At 42.3% G+C, this 18,115-nt stretch overlaps 1 long non-coding RNA gene across 1 annotated transcript; it reads left to right on the top strand.

The window, feature by feature from the left end:
* Positions 1–1,756: 1,756 nt before the first annotated feature.
* On the top strand, positions 1,757–13,025 carry LOC120102880 (uncharacterized). Its single transcript, XR_005504777.2, has 3 exons — positions 1,757–2,317; positions 4,555–4,664; positions 12,610–13,025. It is a non-coding gene; the product is annotated as an uncharacterized LOC120102880 (long non-coding RNA).
* The last annotated feature ends 5,090 nt before the right edge of the window (positions 13,026–18,115 follow it).

Below are 18,115 nucleotides of genomic sequence, written 5' to 3'. Positions count from 1 at the left end.
CCAGAGGAAGGAGGTACCAGTGTATCTCTCACCCATCCCACACTCTCCTTTCCTTTACAAATAGAAACCTTTCCCACAATCCTTTGGCAAAATTGTCTTTCAAATCTCACTGGCTTGATTTATACCCACATACCCTCTGAACCAATCTTAGTCAAAGGGAATGGGTTCTTCATTCACACTGGGGCTAAAGTTGGAGGCATGCCCAGTCATTTGATAGATCAGCTTCCTCCAGGATGCTGCTACCGTGAACTTCTGCCTCAGAAGTTGTGCCAAAGAAAATACATTCTCTCTTGCCTAAGTCCCCATTCTACAGGAGGAGAAGGATTGGATTTCAAAAGAATTAATGAATTTTAGTGTGAAGACTTCTTTTATACCATGGACGTTCCCATCAGTGGGTCCATTTCTGTGGGTTGGGGATAGGTTATGGTGCCTGGGGAGCAGTTGGGCCATCCTGGAGATTGACTGAGGAGCCTGTAAGAGTGATTGTCTATCATCACTGTATTTTCTCTCCACCTTGACAAAGAGCAGCCTAGGCAGGGTTTACCAATCCTATCAGTGTATTCCAGTGTCTAGGCCACCAGTATTTGTGGTTATGTGGCCCTGGAGTCACATTACCTGTCACCATTAACTGAAGGAGCCACCTGAGCCTAGTATAACAGAATATTCTACTAGAGAATGAAAGGTCCTGCAGCCTTGCAGGTCACAGAAGAAGGACCCACACTCAGCCCATTATCTTTTGCCTCAGAATATTGTTTCCTTAGACAAAGCTCTGGTGTAGCCAGAGGGAAAGGAACCAGCCCAACCAGTTTATTTCCAATGCTTTGGTTCCCTTTGCTATCTTTGAACTTTCAGAACGTCGTTAGACTTCCAGGCAGATACATTTTTATCTAAGGGGGAAATCAACTTTGTTTTTTACTATACATTCAATGTAATTATTTATCTATGTACACATACACAGATAGACCAACAGACAGTCACACAGACACATCTTCCTTCCTTCCTTCCTTCCTTCCTTCCTTCCTTCCTTCCTTCCTTCCTTCCTTTCTTTCCTTTTCTTTTTTTGAGATATTGTCTCAGGTATCTCATCCAGTTTGACCTCAGAGTCAATGAGTACCTGAGGATGACTGTGAACTCCTCGATGTTTTCTTTATACCTCATCAGTGTTGAGATTACACGTACACCCCCACACCTGGTATTTACAAGGTGAGGAACTGAGCCCAGGACTGCAAGCTCATGAAGGCAAGCACTACCAACTAAGCCAAGGCCTCCGTCCCAAATACACTTTTTGAATAAGGCACGAAACTGGACAGTTTGTATGGTACAATGTAGCAAATTATATGCAGATTTTCTGAGGATCTCTTCTGGCTAAGTACTTAGCTAGCTTTGAGGATAAAGGAGAGATTTCCCTGTTTTCAAGGTAGCTATGAACTTGAGAAAAAGAATTTACGAGGAGATGATAACTGGTTGATTTCCACTGCGGTATGTCACTGGTCGTGGTTGCTATTGTGCTGTGAAGATAACACAATAATAGAAGATAACCAATCATAGAAAGAAAGGGAGGGAAGACACTGCTTCTGTGACCTTCGGATGAATGTTAGAAGAGCGTTAGAGTTTGACAGGTGATCTTGAGTCCCGCTTTCCAAAAGTCTCAATATAAGATCAATGCCCCAAGCTATGAGATGGAAGTGCTCAGCAGTCAGAGACTATTACTGGATACCTCAGGGTGAGAGCTCTTTTGTTCAGCCTGGGGTCACTTTTGGGTCAGAGTCAGTTTTGGAACATACCTTTCCACTTAGGATTTGTGGAAAGGTGTTGGGAATGAAGCAAACTTTACCAAATTCTTATCCCCACCCCCACATCTCCCCTCTACACACACATTGTATGTTCTAGCTAGGAAGTGTCTTTTGCTGGTTGGCTGTGGCAGCTTGTATAAAATGGCTCCCATTGTGAGTGATACTATTAGGAGTTGTGGCTTTGTTGGAGTAGGTGTGGTTTTGTCCTACCTGTTGATCCAGATGTAGAACTCTCAGCTCTTTCTCCCACACCATGTCTGTCTGCATGCTGCATGCTTCCTGCCATGATGATAATGGATTAAACCTCTGAAACTATAAGCCAGTCCTTATTGTCCCAAACTCTCCTGGGCGAGCTAGCCCTGCCCCTCTCCAGTTGATGCCCCCCTGGGAAGGTGGGCGCTGGCAACTAGGAATTTGACTATGCTCCAGTGAGTATATGGACAACATAAAATGGACTTGCTTTTTCCTTTCTTTTAAAGGAGTGCATTATGGGAGAAAGTGCACAGACAAGGGAAGACTAAGAGGTCAGTGCACTCGCGGCGCATGATGGGAGTCTCCAGGCATTAATAAAAAATAGTTAAATTAAAATACAAGATGTTTTTCTTTTTGATATTTTCCGTGGTGACATTTCCTCACAGCAGTAGAAACCCTAACTAAGATGTTGGACTAGATTTGAGTTCTTACAGGAGAATGCTAAAAGACCTGGGATGCTGAAATGATCAGACACGGAGAACTCAGTCAGGGAGCAGGGTGAAGGATCCTGAGTATGGACTTGAGGGTTATCTGGGAGCAAGAGCTTAGGTTGGGGAGGAGAGAGATTTTGGGATAGTAGAGACATGTAGGAACAAGTGAGGGGGAAAAATGGAAAAGGACAGGTTTTGGAAGCGTGGTTGTCTCTTGGTTTTCTTTTTCATGTTTTTAGGAAACATCTACATTCACAAGTAACCTCTATCCTTGCAGACCCTCTATCCCTGCAGACCCTCTATCCCTGCAGATTGTCTATCTTTGCAGACCCTCTATCCCTGTAGACCCTCTATCCCTGCAGACCCTCTATCCCTGCAGACCCTCTATCCCTGCAGACCCTCCATCCCTGTAGACCCTCTATCCCTGCAGACCCTCTATCCCTGCAGACCCTCTATCCCTGCAGACCCTCTATCCCTGTAGACGCTCTATCCCTATAGACCCTCTATCCCTGCAGACCCTCTATTTCTATAGACCCTCTATCCCTGCAGACCCTCTATTTCTATAGACCCTCTATCCCTGTAGACCCTCTATCCCTGCAGACCCACTATCCCTGCAGACCCACTATCCCTGCAGACCCTCTATCCCTGCAGACCCTCTATCCCTGTAGACGCTCTATCCCTATAGACCCTCTATCCCTGCAGACCCTCTATTTCTATAGACCCTCTATCCCTGTAGACCATCTATCCCTGCAGAACCTCTATCCCTGCAGACCCTCTATCTCTTCAGAACTTTTGTTTCTCCATGCTCTAGAGAGTCAGACTTATCCAACTACAGGTAGAAACTGCCTGTTGACTGTTATAAGCAGACCTACGGACTGTTGAGTTCATTCACCAAATAATATAGTATGACAACTGTTCATGTTGCCCTTATCAGTTGTAGACATTTTAAGTAATTAAGAAATTACTTAAAACATATAGAAGATAATTGTTTTAACACTGTTTACAGTAGCTGGGATATTGAATCAACTTGTTTGTCCATCAATAAATGCATGGATAAATATCACATACACACACTCACACACACACACACACACATACACACACACACACACACAAGGAACACTGGAACTGTATACATACAATACACACAATGCAATATATGTAGCCATTTAAAGGATACAATCTTATACTTTCCAACAATTTGAATGAACTTGGATGAAATGACCTAGTTGTGAAGAAAGAAATATCACATGATCTCATTCATCTGAGAAATCTAGAAAAAAATCTTAAGAAAAGATTTCATAGAAGTAGGGAGTAAAATAATGGTCACTAGAAGACAGTGGGGTTAAGGGGATGGAGGGCTGGATGGAGTGTTAGTTGGCAGATACAAAATCACAATTATCCTAGAAAAATAATAATTTCTGATGTTCCTCTGCATGGTAGGGTAATTATTGCTGATGATACAATATTACAAATTAACTAGGAGAGAGGGTTTTGAATATTTTTGTTGAAGAAGTGCTATCATTTGAGGGAATGGATAGATTTAAAACTAATTAAAAAAACAACAACTTTGTTTAACATGAGAACAATTTTTGATGGTGGGTCCTCACCTTCTACCTTGTTTGAGACAGGGTCTTTTTTCCACAACTATGTATGGAAAGTTAGCTGGCCAGTGAGCTTCAGGAGATTTTTCTCTTTCTGCCTTTGATCTCACTATAGGAACACAGGGATTACAGGTGCTCACTACCATGTCTGACTTTACGTTGGTTCTGGGATTTGAACTCAGATCCTTACGCTTACACTGCAATCAGGTGATCCACTGAACAATCTGCCCAGCCCCAAGATCTGATCTGATAAGTACACATTTTGTACATGTATGGAAACATCACATTATACCCCATACATACACATAGACTAATCTGTTGTGATAATTAACAATACGGAGCATTTGAAAGGGTATGTCCAGATCATATGCTAAAATTATACAATACTTCATAAGGGATTTGAAAAAAAATCTGTGTTCTGAAATCCATGCTTGGTAGTGGTGAAGTGTATTCTCAATTTCTCTTTGGTCCTAGGAGACAGCTGTATTTGATCTGAGTGGATACCTTTTGGACATAATGTTGAGTCAGAATGGTGAAATCTGGCCCCTGGGCTTCAGGCCAATTGGACAAGCTGAGGCACCAAGGTAGGCAACACAAGTAATCCTGGGCAGTTTGTCACCTCAAGTGACTGAGAGAAGACCTGTTGGAAGAATGTGTTGACCTGTGGGTAGGCTTGCTCCAGCTTGAGTTCTTGGCCTTCTGACGTTCATGAGTGAGTGGTTCGTGTGAATATTAACTGTCAACCTGACAGGGTTCAGAGTCATTGAAGAGACAAACTTCCTTACATGTCTTTGAGAGATTATCTTCGTCAAGTTAATGGATGCTGGAAGACTCAGTAAGGGCAAGATGCAATATGGGCAGCACATTCCCTAGTCTGGTTCTTAGACTGCTTCAAAAGGACCAAGGCAGCTGAGGAGTAGCATCCACAGCTGTCTGCTTCCTGAGTGTGGGTGCAAAGTGACCAGCTGCCTCAGCCTCCTGCTGTCAGATCGTCCCTGCTATGTTGTCTGTGCCACGAGAGATTGTACACTCAAACTGTGGGACCAAATCCTTCTCTCCTAAAGTGGCTTTTGTCATGTATTCTATCACAGCAACAAGAAAGTGACTACTAAGAATACAGAGTGGCATTGGAGATAGATTTTATGAGAATGATGGCAATACCAAAATCATTGGGGGGAAAGAATGGTTGAATAGAAAGAAATCAGTTAGAGGTCATTTCGAAACAGTTGGTAGTTTTTCACAGGGCCGATTTGTTTGTGTGCATCAACCAAGGCTTTGATTTTATCCAGACTCAGCCATAACCAGAACTCCAGGATGACAGTATGTTTGCCAGCCTCATTACGATTTCTGATTTTTACTATTTAGGAGTGATGGAGGACTTACAGAGTGCTGAGGGTGGACCTGGAGTACAATGCAATAGAACAAGTTTTTATTGAGCCCTTACCAGGTGGCTGGCACAAGGGCCTTGAGCACAGGGCTTACTGTATAATTAGAGTTACCAGATCAACACACATCCCCCTGCCCCCCAAGTGCAGAGGGAGACAGAGGGCTGGAACTTAATGAGAGGCAGATGTCGACGGGGAGCAGATGTTTGCAGCTCCTCGGTTATATCAAATTAATCATCTCCTGACTTCAAGGTACTTCTTGGATCCAGGGCACTTGCCTGTAATAAATTGCTCCTGGGACTGATTTTTAAAGTGAGAATGTAGATGCCTCTGTCTCAGATGCTTCACAGCAGCTCTCCTCAGAAGCAGAGCGGATTTAGATGGAAGTGAGAAGCCCAAGCCCAAGCTCTTGGGCTGTCTTTCAAAAGAACCAGAGTGTTGACTTCTTATTATAGAACTACTGGTGCCAGTCTTCTGGCAACCAGTGGTTCTGTCCACTATCCCATGCACTTAGCAAATAAGTTTGGCAGGCACCACAGACAGGAGCTAAGACAGTGAGCAGGAACACAGAGAGGCTGATCTTATAGTCAGTTTAACACAGGCTGAAGATCTCCCCCTTTAAAACTAGAAAGCCTAAGCATGTGTGATGTGTGTGTGTGTGTGTGTGTGTGTGTGTGTGTGTGTGTGTGTGTGTGTGCGTGTGTGTGCGTGTGTATGAATCTCACAAGACCCCACCTCTGGAATAAGAGCTACAGGCAATTAATGGTTGCTGAGAGGGAGAATTAGTCTTCTTTAGGGATGAGCTCCCTGATTGTTACATATATATGCATATGTCCATATAACTCACTAGGTTATATACACATATGTACATATATATATACACATAAATATATATATATACATATGCATATATCCTATTAAGTTAGATATGCATATGCATACATATGTAACAATAATAATTAAAGAAGAATTTGTGAATCTGAGGAGAGGAGACATAGGGGTGGGAAAATGAAAACTGTGGGGTTGAAATGAAGGAAATACAGTATTCATGCACTAAATCCTCAAAAGGAAAAGTAAAAAAAAATGCAAAAAATTTTGGAATACAGAAACATTTAAGATTTTTTAAATTTTAGAATATTTACATATATTAATGAGATAGATACCTTGCTGGCAGAACCCAAATATAAATAAGAAATTGAATCTTGTGTGGTTGAGGGTATAGCTCAGTTGGTAGATTGATGGTCAGTGAGACTTGGAACCTTGCTTTTGTCCCTAGCGTGGCATAAACCAGTTGAGGTGACACACACCTGAAAAAGCTTGGGAGGTGAAGGCATCAGAGGATCAGAATTCAAGTTCATTGTCTTAGAGTCTTACTGCTGTGGAGAGACACCATAACCAAGGCAACTCTTATAAAGGAAGACATTTAATTGTCAACATGGCAGGAGACATGGTGGCATCCACACATGGTGCTGGAGAAGCAGCTGAGAGTTCTACATCTTGATCTAAAGGCAGCAGGAAAGAGACTGTGTCACACTAGGCCTCACACTTCTCCTTACATACTTTCTAGTTACACACTTTCTAGTTGGACACTTCCTCTAACAAGGCCATGCCTACTCCAATAAAACCACATCTCCTAATAGTGCCACTTCCTATGGGCCAAGCATTCAAATTCTGATTCTATAAGGGCCATTCCTATTTAAACCATCTAGGTCATCCTCAGCTACATATTGGGTTTGAAGCCAGTTCTCCCCACTACACAGACACCCTACCTCAAGAATTCATTTATTTGGTCTACACCTTACACACATAGCATAGAGGCAATTGCATACAACACTTTTAATGATTTTGTATGTGAAACAAGTTGCCTGGTGTGGAATTTTCCACTTGTGACATCATGTGAATATTTTGGGTTCTGGTTTGGGGATTCTGATTTGCAGTAATGATTCCTGTCTGTCTGGAACTACAAATATGGTATTACAAAAGACATGAAAGAGACCTGTGGTTCTGGAATAGAGTTGGGTCAGTGTTTACGGCTGAGAAACAGAAAGATCTTTTCTGAGCAAGAGGCAAGAGTTCTTGTCTTTCCTCTTTGTCTTCTTCTCTTTCTCCCTTTTCTCTGATCTTTCTTTTTCTCCCTAGGAATCTAATCCTTTCCAGCCCTTTCTTTCTTTCTCTCCCTCTCCCACATTCCCTGTCCCATTTGTTTCCTTTATTTTCTTCTCACTACCCTCTTTCTTCCCTGCTCTGTATTTTTTCTTCTACCCTTTCTTATGCAGTTGTTGAGAGCTTGTTAGTCTTGAGGGAGGAAGTAGATCTGGTGTCTACACAGACTAACAGGAAACAGATTGCTCAAAGCAGCCAGATCAACTGTGCAATGGACTTGAGCAAACGGTTCTGGTGCAGTAAGGGGCTGATTTCTGTGGGAATTTCCTGAGGATCACTGGACTTTGGTTTTCGTGTTGGGCAAGGATAGCTAGCTGCCCGGAAAGAACACATTGTTTTGTTTTTGTTTTTGTTTTTGTTTTAATTGTTGACTTGTTCAATGTCTTGGAACATAGGAAAGAGAGGAGAGGAGAGTGAGGGTCTCACATGCAGTGGAAAGTCCCGTGCTTAAAGTATGAAGAGGTAGAAAAGACTTGGTTGGAAGGTACAGAAGACGCTAAGGAAGCCTTGCCAGAAGAAGCCAGGTTGAGTACTATAGAGCGGGTGGCTCTGTGGCATGAAGAGCCACCAAAGGCACATGTTCCATTTTTATGAGTAGGAATGTGGTCCCACCTGTTCTCAGCAAAATGGGAATTAACTATGCAACCTCAAGTATGGCTTTTTCTGAGTTATTTCCAGCTTCGAGGTCCCAGGGATGTGTGTGACAAGGGCTCAGACACAGGACTCCAAGGGAGTCAAGTTACTTAGCTCTGTTGTCAAGGTCTCTCCTTCCTCACTAAGCTCTCTGTCTAGAAGCCTTGTGTGGAAATTAGTGCATCCGCAGGAACATCGTAATTGCTGGGGTTTTTCATTTCCATCTCTGCAATGATCATAGAAACTAATGCCTTTTATTTTGATTGTTTTTCTAAAGGGAAAATGTTTTCTGTCAAGGTATAAAAATAAAACCTTATCAAGGATGAATGGTTGAAAAGAATTACTATTTTAAAGCAAGGCTTTCTTTATTCTCTCTCTCTCTCTCTCTCTCTCTCTCTCTCTCTCTCTCTCTCTCCCCCTCACTCTTTCTCTTCCTCCTTTTCTCCTTTCCCTCCCTCCTTTCTTTCCTTACTTTCTAGAATACATTATGTGGCTCAAATTGATTTTAAACTCATGGTAATTCTCCTGCTTCAGCTTACTTAGAGTAGAGATTACAGGCATGGGCTACCATGTCTGCTTTATGGTAGGAGAATTTTTTTCTATTTTTAGTACAATGGACCGAATAGTTCTTTGTTTTAAGGGTCTATCTTACACTACAGCATGTTCAACAGCTTCCCTGGTCTCCATCCATCAGACACCAGTAGAAAATCTTTTTCCAATAATGAAGACCAAAACTGTCACTAGATTTTGCCAAATAGAAGCAAAATCATCCTCTGTTGAGAACCACTCTCCTGTTAGGGGTAAAGAGACATAAAGAATAACAGATAAGTTCAGGCAAAGTATGTTCAGCAACTCAGCAAAACCATCCTGTTTCATGCATCCCTCCCCCAAAGTGTGTGTGTGTGTGTGTGTGTGTGTGCGCGCGCGCGCGCGCGCGTGCGCGCATGCACATGTGTGTGATTTGTGGTATGTGGTGGCATTTGGTTACTGAATCCCACTATCCCAGTGTAGCTTCCAAAAGAATCACTTCTCCACACTCCCAGCCCCCTGCTAATTATGAGACTGCCCCTTCCTTTCTTTCATCTCCAAATGCCTCTAATGTGTGATTGTGGCACAGATCCGACTTTTTTTTCCCCCAATTACATGATCAGATGGACCTTTTTCAATTTGGCTTTCAGAGTCGGTTGCTCCTCTGAGACAGCTTTGCTAAAAGCATTTAATGATCCTTGAGGTAGCCAAGCCTTGGAGGTATACATCTGAGGCACTGGGAGGGATGGGGGAGCTATCTGAGGCTCTGTCCACCTTCCAGGGGCTACTTAGAGCTTCTATTCTTCTCTTCAGACTTGATTTAGCTTTGTGTTTCCCAGGAGACCAGCTGCCAGGATTTCAGATGTTCCCAGGCAGTGTGTGAATGACTTCTCAACACTTAGGTCTCATGTTTTAAAGACCGGATGGCTAGGAATCTCCTTCAGAAGATGCTTGACTTCAAGCCCCCTGAGAACAGGGATTATCTTCTAGTTCTCTTTGATTTCTCCATGCGCCGTCTTCTCTGATGTTTTCAGGGTGCTGAGAACCCCCTTTGCTGGATGTCTTCCAGAACATACGGAGCCTTGGCCTTGCCACATGTGGTAGCAATGCGGGTGTCATCACTGAGAGCCTACATTATGGCTGTGAATCCATATGTTACCTAGTACCTTCAGCTGGGAGAATGTGTGCTATTTTTAGCAGTGTCTTGCCACCCCTCCCCAACACAGTTCTTTAACAAGGTCTTGTCATTATCAGTTATTTAATATTTCTAGAATTAGAAACTGTTTTACTGGCAGCTCCAGCTTGAAGTCGGGCTCTCTGAGCTTCCTCACACTGGAGCTATTGATAGAGACAAGCAACGACTTGTTCTATTCTTTCTCTGCTGATTCAAAGTTGGGCTCAACATTTAGCCAGCTTCAACGATTTGCTGTCTTTTGGTTGAAATTTTACTTGTTTATCAGAATTCACTGGCCACCTTTAAGCCAGGGGAATGGAAGCTAGCTGCCCTATTGTATCCACGTTTGGCACATAGTAATTTCACATCCAATAGGCTCAAAACAGTTCTCTGAGCTGTCAAGTTGTAAACAGGGGTGAATGATGGGCCCTTCCAAAGACACCTTACCTGGTAAAACAACAGTGGGTTCTGGGCATGCTTAAGAGGGGGTGAGAGGAAAATTGAACAAAATAGCACAAGGGATGCTGTTGAGCATTGCTTCACAAATGCTGTTCTGTCACCTGAGGACTACCAGTTGCCATACAAGGAACAGAGAGAGCATTCTTTGCTGTGTCAATACGATCTCACCATGTTCACAGACTACATGAGCAGGACAGAGTGGGGACAATTCTGGTGGGCCATGGAGGCCCCTCTGAAAGGAATTCTCTTCAAACCCCTTTGACTATTGCATATAATCTCTGCTTTTCTACAAGTGCAGTCAGTTTTACTGTTTTACAGACGAGAAAAACCGAGGCTCTGATAGTGACTTGTCTAAGGTTATTTTTATCTTAGTGACAGAGCTATGTCTGGACTCTCCATTCCAAGCTGGGTGATTTCCCACAGTCAGGAGAACTTTCTAAATCCCCATCTGTGCTCAGCCAAAGGGACCCTTCTAGTGATACCTGAGTATCCAGGCAGTGTTGTTGGTCCCGTGCCATGTCTAGAGACATCTGCCCTTCCTTCATGAACTTCCTTCCATGGTTCTGCTTGCAGCAGGATTGTGCCTTAGGCATGTTGAAAGGAGGTCCCTGCACATCTTCAAGGACAGGCTGGATACAAGCATCAGGGTTTCTTGATTAGCCAGTTTCCATGTCCCCTGGTGAGCCACTGTTTTCAAACATCTTCACGGGGCTTGCTGTCTATAAATCAGTCTCTCGTGAGTATAGTTAATAGGTGAACCTGTGGGACAAATGTTCCCCTCTTCTAAAGAACCTGAATAAGTGGGTCATCAAATGTACATCTAAAATATGACGGGACACTTTTGTAGACGGAAATACACTTCTGGGTGTTTTGAAGCATGTGCTTCTCTTTTGGTCCCCCTCATGGAACTGGCCTGGAGGTGAGTGTGTGCTTGTAGTATTTGAGAGACAGATGGGATTTTAAGCTCTATGCATGTACCAATTTGTGCAGATGACTCCTGATGAGTAGGTGAAGCAGTGAGGAAAAAATTCCAAGGGATTCAAACTCGAAAGATTCGAATTGAAGTTCCAGCCTTGCCTCAGAGGAGCTGAGAAGCTTCAGTTCAAACACTAACTTTCTCTGGGCCTTAGTTTCTACTTGTGCAAAGGAAAATAACACTGACAGAGAATTCATGTGATGGAACCTGTGGCAGACAATGTCTGTGAGGATGCTCTGACCATCCTAGTTTGGGATAAAAATGGGAGTATATGAACCATTACTAGTGTCCTTATTTATGTTGAGTGTGTGGAGTGAATGGGCAGCTTTTTCATTATGATGCTCATGATAATAAGTTTCATTAATTTGAAGTTCCAAATATCTCTAAACTGTGTCTCCCATCAAAGCTGAAGGAAAACTCTTCTCAGGTGTCATTAGAAGGCCAGGGGAAGTATGGATTCCAGCTGACTTAGCTAGGGTTCTGTTTTCTGCAAAGAGACACCATGACCATGGCAACTCTCATAAAGGACAACATTTAATTGGGGCTGGCTTACAGTCTCAGAGGTTCAGTCCCTTATCATCATGGTGAGAAGCATAGCAGCGTCCAGGCAGACATAGTGTTGGAGAAGGAGCTGAGAGTTCTATATCTTGATTCTCAGGTAGCAGCAGCAGACCGTGTGCCACACTGGGCATAGCTTGACCATAGAAGACTCTAAAGCCAGCCTCCACAGTGACGCGCTTTCTCCGACAAGGCCACACCTGCTTATAGTGGCCCAATCATTCAAATGCATGAGTCAATGGGCATCATTTTTCTTCAAACCACAGCAGTAGTCATCTTCCAGGACTGTTGTAATTACCCTGGACTCACTCCTGGGCAAAGCATGTGAGGGCAGAGTGTGCTCACCCTCTCCCTGTTTGCTTTGTTCTGAGAAGACAGAACTGTACTCTTGGGGACCAAACAAGAAGTGTGTGCTTGAGTTGTAGTTTGCTTAGGTATGCAGATTCCTTTCTTCCACCAACCCCAAATAACCGAGCAATTGCAGATGCCTCCCCTCCAGCCCCAGGACCATGTTTTCCAAAAGAAAAAAAAGCCAATCAGACAGGAGTGTGTGTGTGAGGTCCTCACTGTCCCTGTGTTTCCAACATTACTTCACACCTGCTTTTTGAGGTAGGATCTTTCACTGGGTTTGTCCTAATGCTCTTGTTTTACAGATGTATGCATTGAGAACTCTGCTTTGAAGATGGATATTGGGACAAACTAGGTCGATACTGCAGAGGAGCTGCAGTGTGGCTCTTTGGTGTCCTGGGTATGTGTGTGCAGGCTGGAGGTTGCTGTTGGCTATTTTCCTGTGATACTTTACATCTTGCTTTTTTGAGGTAGGATCTTTCACCTAACCTGTAGGTCATGGACTGGGCAAGATGAACTGGCCAGTGAGCTGCTGGCTCTGCCTTCCCAGCACTAGGATTGTAGGTCTGTACTACCACACCCACACCCAGCTTTTAGTATGGGGGCTCAGGATCCAAACTCAAATCCCCATGCTGCTTGCACAGCAATCTTTTATTACTAAGCCATGTCCCAAGCCTCAGGGCTTGCTTTTTTCTTTTCCTTTTTTTAAATCAAATTATCCTCCCATTTCTACTCTTCAGGAAATGGAGTATTGCAAAAGATAAAAAAAATATAAATAAATTTATCTCAAGCTCCAAGTCCCTTCCTTGCTATTAAAAAAAGCTAACACTTGATTTCCCCTCACCCAAACTTTTCTACCAAAACTTTGCCTTTGTCACCATTTCAGTAATTTGTACCTGTACTCTGCTCTGCCTGATCAAACTAACCTGGATCATTGAGAGCTATTAAGGGAACACACCATTTCCTAGGGGAGCCATTATTCCCATCACTGGTGATAATAGGAAGTCCCTTCTTGGTCCTGATGCTAATGGCTTTTCAGTACAGACTGGGTGCATTTTCTCCAACCGTTCGTTATTCACAAGCTGTCACTTGTGGTCTTGTAGAAACCCGGCTGCTATAGGTTTACTGGACTCCTTTTGTGGCTTGTTTTATGACAGCCAGCAGTGTGGATAAGGTAATAGTAGTGAGCAGGTGGGTGCTGGGTAATCGCTTTCACTGGTGACTGGACAAGGAAGAAGTGAAGTGTATGGACTTCTTTCTTGTTCAGAATTAAGAATGGGTTTATAAAGAAGCTGTAGGAAGTGGTACTGGCTTTCATTACTTCAGGTTTCAAGTCTAAGTTTGAAAATAGAAATCACTCCTAGGTCAGTAGAAGAATTTTTTTCTAGCTCCTTGAATGTTTAGAGGTGAATTTGTTATCCCTCACATGCTTGCTGCCCCTTAATAGATTCCACGCTGTTTCTGCTATTTTGGTTTAAAAATTCTAGAATCTCCTACAAATTCTGTTTTCTCATTTCAAACATGCAGTGCTTCATTCCTCCACACCAGGTATGATAGTCATTAATTTTGTTGCTTTTCAGTCTTTGTCCAATGAGGTGAGACTGTGATCTCCATGGACTGACTTATCAGAGAGAGAAAGAGAGAGAGAGAGAGAGAGAGAGAGAGAGAGAGAGAGAGAGAGAGAGAGAGAGAGAGTCAGTCTCTGGTCACTGTGTTGCCAGGCTCTCTTGCTCCTCAGTTCATTGTTTTTCCTTGAGTTTAGTCTTCAAGCTACATTTTGTTCCCGTCATTTTCTACTCAGAATCATATGGACTTCCAATTTCTAGTACAGAGAGTCTAGACTTGCCATTGTGAGATTTAAAGCCGTTCATAACTTGGCTCAGCCGACTCACCCTTTCCCAAAACCTTCCCCCTCTTCTCCTTTGCTACCTGACCACAATGATTCACTCTTCCCTAAAATAACTTTGTATGTCCTTACATGCATATTATAAAAAGTAATCTGTGACAATTCCAAACATATATATAAAATCTATTTAGTAATTTTCGTCCCCATTATCCCCCTTATTCCTCTCCCATTGAACCCAACCCTCTCTCTTCTTTCTATCAAGTACCTCCATAGCTTCTGTATGCCTACTTTTGCTTTTCTGCCTTCTTAAGATTCTATTCCCTTATATCTTAATATGTACATTTAAAGTCCTCTGTCCTAATACATCATTATTCACATCGTAATAATCAATACGAAGTGAAGGATTGTAGCCATATACATAGTTATTACATCTCCTCATTAGACAATCAGAGTTTAAAGGATAAAGTTATGCCATATATATCTTTACACTTTCTATTATACATCACCCTTGCAAATAATATACTTTAGAAAGAGTGTATAAATAGAGATAAAATCAGCATATTGTTTAAACATTTCAGTTACATCACATTCTGGAACTCTAACTGGTATTTTCAGAGCACAATGCAGTTGAGAATTCTAAAACGGTTTTTGCCTCACCAGGCTCTAGCTTTGTTGCTTCATCTTCTGGTTTTCAAGCCCACAGACCTCTACTCTTTCATGGTCTCATAAATATATCATGTACTTTTGAAAAAATAGCCAAGGTTGCTAGCATTTAAATATATGTGGCAATTGAATTCTTTATCCCGTATTCCGCCAAACTGTCTCCACTGTTCAAACACAGCACATAAATAAAGACAACTCTGTTCAAATCAGGGTGAAACAGTGTGATGGGCCACTGTAGACAAAGTCTTCATTAGAGCAGAGCAATGGGCTCTTAGAAACTTGGTCATTATAGATTCCTTCCAATAGACATGCTGTATTTTAGATGCTGACCTCCTTCTCGTGTTTTGAAGGAGCATGCGCTCATGTTGAAATTTCAATGGTCATTAGCTAGCACATGCATTACATACGTGTATTAGATGTGAGATTGTATTTGTATCCACGGGTTGGCTTTACCCCAAAGTTTCAAAATCTGTAGAGGTAGAAAGAAAAAGGAAGTCTCCTTTCTGTTTAATTCAAGGAAAACAGCTCAGAGGTTTGGTTTGGATAAGCACCGGAAGTTAAGATGACTAGTTGAAGCTCTTGCATTAGCAAATTTGAGTTGGATCAACGGAGGACTGGCATTGCCATGATATTTCCAGTACTCCTTATTCCATTCAGGCCAGAGAAGTGTGCCATAAAACATTAAAGCATGACCGAAAGACCATTCAAGAAAAATGAAGAGAACAAAAGAAAACGGGTTTGATTCTTTTACCACATGAGCTACCATTGTTTTGCCACACCCCCAACTTGTGATTGCAACTTCCTGCTGCTGATAGCTGGTTGGCCTATGACAAACAAACATTATGACATAACCACGGATAACTGTATAATAGATTCATAGATCCAGAGAATTTGAGAGATGATGGGAACCTTGAGAACCTTCTGGTTAAAGTATCTGTTTATGTAAATGATAAAACTCAGTCTCAGAGAGAAGAAATGTTTTGCCAAGCACATGGGGAATAGAGCAGGGATTCATTCCTGAGCCTTGGCATTTAGTCAATATGGCCATACTGAATCATCACCCGGTCTGTTCTCCTGTAATGCATCTAGATGGATCAGAGGGGCTGAGATTAGATTGCAGTTGAATTTATTGTAATTCTCATTTTTTATTTGAACTGACTTGGCTTTTGCCAATTCATTTGTAAAGGCATAGAACAGGAGTTGGATTTATAAATATGGAAACCACACACAGGGGGCTGTAAGGCAGACACTGGAGTTCACTGGCTATTGGCTGGGAGTGGGAGGTACTGAGTTTCCTGATTTGGAGTCCAGTGGTTAAGGGTGGATGGTGGTGTGATCAGGAGTCATGGTGGTGGTAAACTTTGCCTCCTAGTAGAAGGTATCTGTCAAATTTTTGAGGAAAACAGTCAAGGCAAGCAGAATCTAACTTAAAGGAGCACACATTCTGAGCTGGAAAATAAACTAGGTGATAAAAGAATTGGACCAGGGTGCCAAGAACCTTTAACCAACCAAGTGGAAGGAATGCAAGGGATGCATTAAGTTCAGTTCTAAAGCAAGAAGAGAATTGCAACCAAGAACTCTAGCCAAAGGATATCAGAGAGCAAATTGCTTTTCAGTCACAGCGCATTCTGAAGTTTCCTCTTGCTCTATATTTTTGCTTTCTAACAGGTTAGGAAACCTCTTGATGGAAGAAATTTTGTGTTTGCAAAACCCCAATTTTTAATTTATTGGTTCAGTCTCTCCTTCAAATCTCACCATCTGGATAAATCAGATTTATACTCAAGAATGTTAGTGAGTGTTAACCTTCCCATGGATTGCAGAGTAGGAAGACTAACCTGAAAAGAGTCCACAGACAAGTGCTGTGAATTCTACCCCAAAGGAAAATGGACCCTGCAAAGGACACCAGTATGACTTAGCGCAGTCCTCTGCTGATGGGTGAGCAAGGCAGATTTACTAAATGAGAGAACTTTTCACTTCAATGCGGGAGCGATAGAAAACATATCGATGGTTGAGTCAACAGCTAGGAAGTATCAAATTTGAAACAATGATCAGAAAAATCAACTTTCCCAAACCCATGGAGCAGCACTACCCCTCAACCAAGAATCTGTGTCCTAACTATCTAGTCTGGTTTCACTTGAGAAGGAGAAATAACAATCAGTCAATCCACTTCTGATTTCATTTAGAAGCACACATATTTATTTTTTTAAAAAGTAGATTTATCACCGGTGATTTGAACGTTTTTCCCTGGGCAAGGATCTCAAGATCATTAAGGAGATGTATTATTAAGCTTGGGAGGCACAGTGAATCCACAGAGTGAACTGATTATGCTAGATGAACTTCTTTCCAACGAGGTTGATAGACCGGCCAGTAAGGGACCCGCCATAGTGTCTCGGTTCCATTATTTTCTAATGTATTTAAAGAGGGTGTGTGAAGATGAAGGAGTCTTGCAGGAAGGACTGGCAGGGTTTTCTTCTGGAGCTTTGCAGGCCGTGGAGACAGCACTTACTGATGATGCTGTTAAATAGACAATGGCTAATGAATAGCCACACACTTACAGTGGATTAATGGCTGGGTGGAACCAAGCTTTGCCAATGACACTCTTCATGAGGGTTTAGTATTTTGTATTAAAAAAAAACATATTAGAACAAGGCTGTGTATGGAAATTTGGGAGGGTTGCTTAATAATAGAGCTAGGGGAATCAGTATCTGAGATCTCCTAAATCTGAGACAATGAGGACATTTTGAAAGAAATGGAACAGGAAATACTTAAAGCACATGCAAAGGAAATAGTGGGAAGTGGAGAATTTCCAATGTGGAAGGCCAGGCTAGTGCAAAGCAGCTTCAATGATGAATCCATAGTTAAGAGGACCAGGCCACGGGTACACAGACGACTGATTAAACACCATTTCCGTTGGTTTCTGGGTGAGATTAACATCTGATTCTGTAGCCTGAATAAAGCATGTTCCCTCCACAGTGTGACTGAACTTCATCCAGTTCCAAAGATGACTTCAACAGAATTAAAGTCAAAATAAGAAAGGTTTTGTTTTGTTTTGTTTTTCCTCTGTCTGCTAGATTGTCTTTGAGATGAGAGGCCATTCTGCACCCATAGACTCATGCATTTACACTGATGGTTCCTCTGGTATTCTGATTCAGATTTCCATCAATGATTCTTGATCCAAGACTAAGATTGTAGCCATGATTTGGTTTTTTGAGTCTGAGTTTTCCAGCCTCCCATAATCACGTCAACCTATTCTTTCAGCTGGCATATGTCATTGTCTCTGCATTTTCACATTCACAGGTACA

The sequence above is a fragment of the Rattus norvegicus genome, chromosome 5, assembly GCF_036323735.1.
Source record: "Rattus norvegicus strain BN/NHsdMcwi chromosome 5, GRCr8, whole genome shotgun sequence".
Lineage (NCBI taxonomy): Eukaryota > Metazoa > Chordata > Mammalia > Rodentia > Muridae > Rattus > Rattus norvegicus.
The sequence above is the reverse complement of the archived record's forward strand: the minus strand, read 5'-3'. Positions and strand labels throughout refer to the sequence as shown.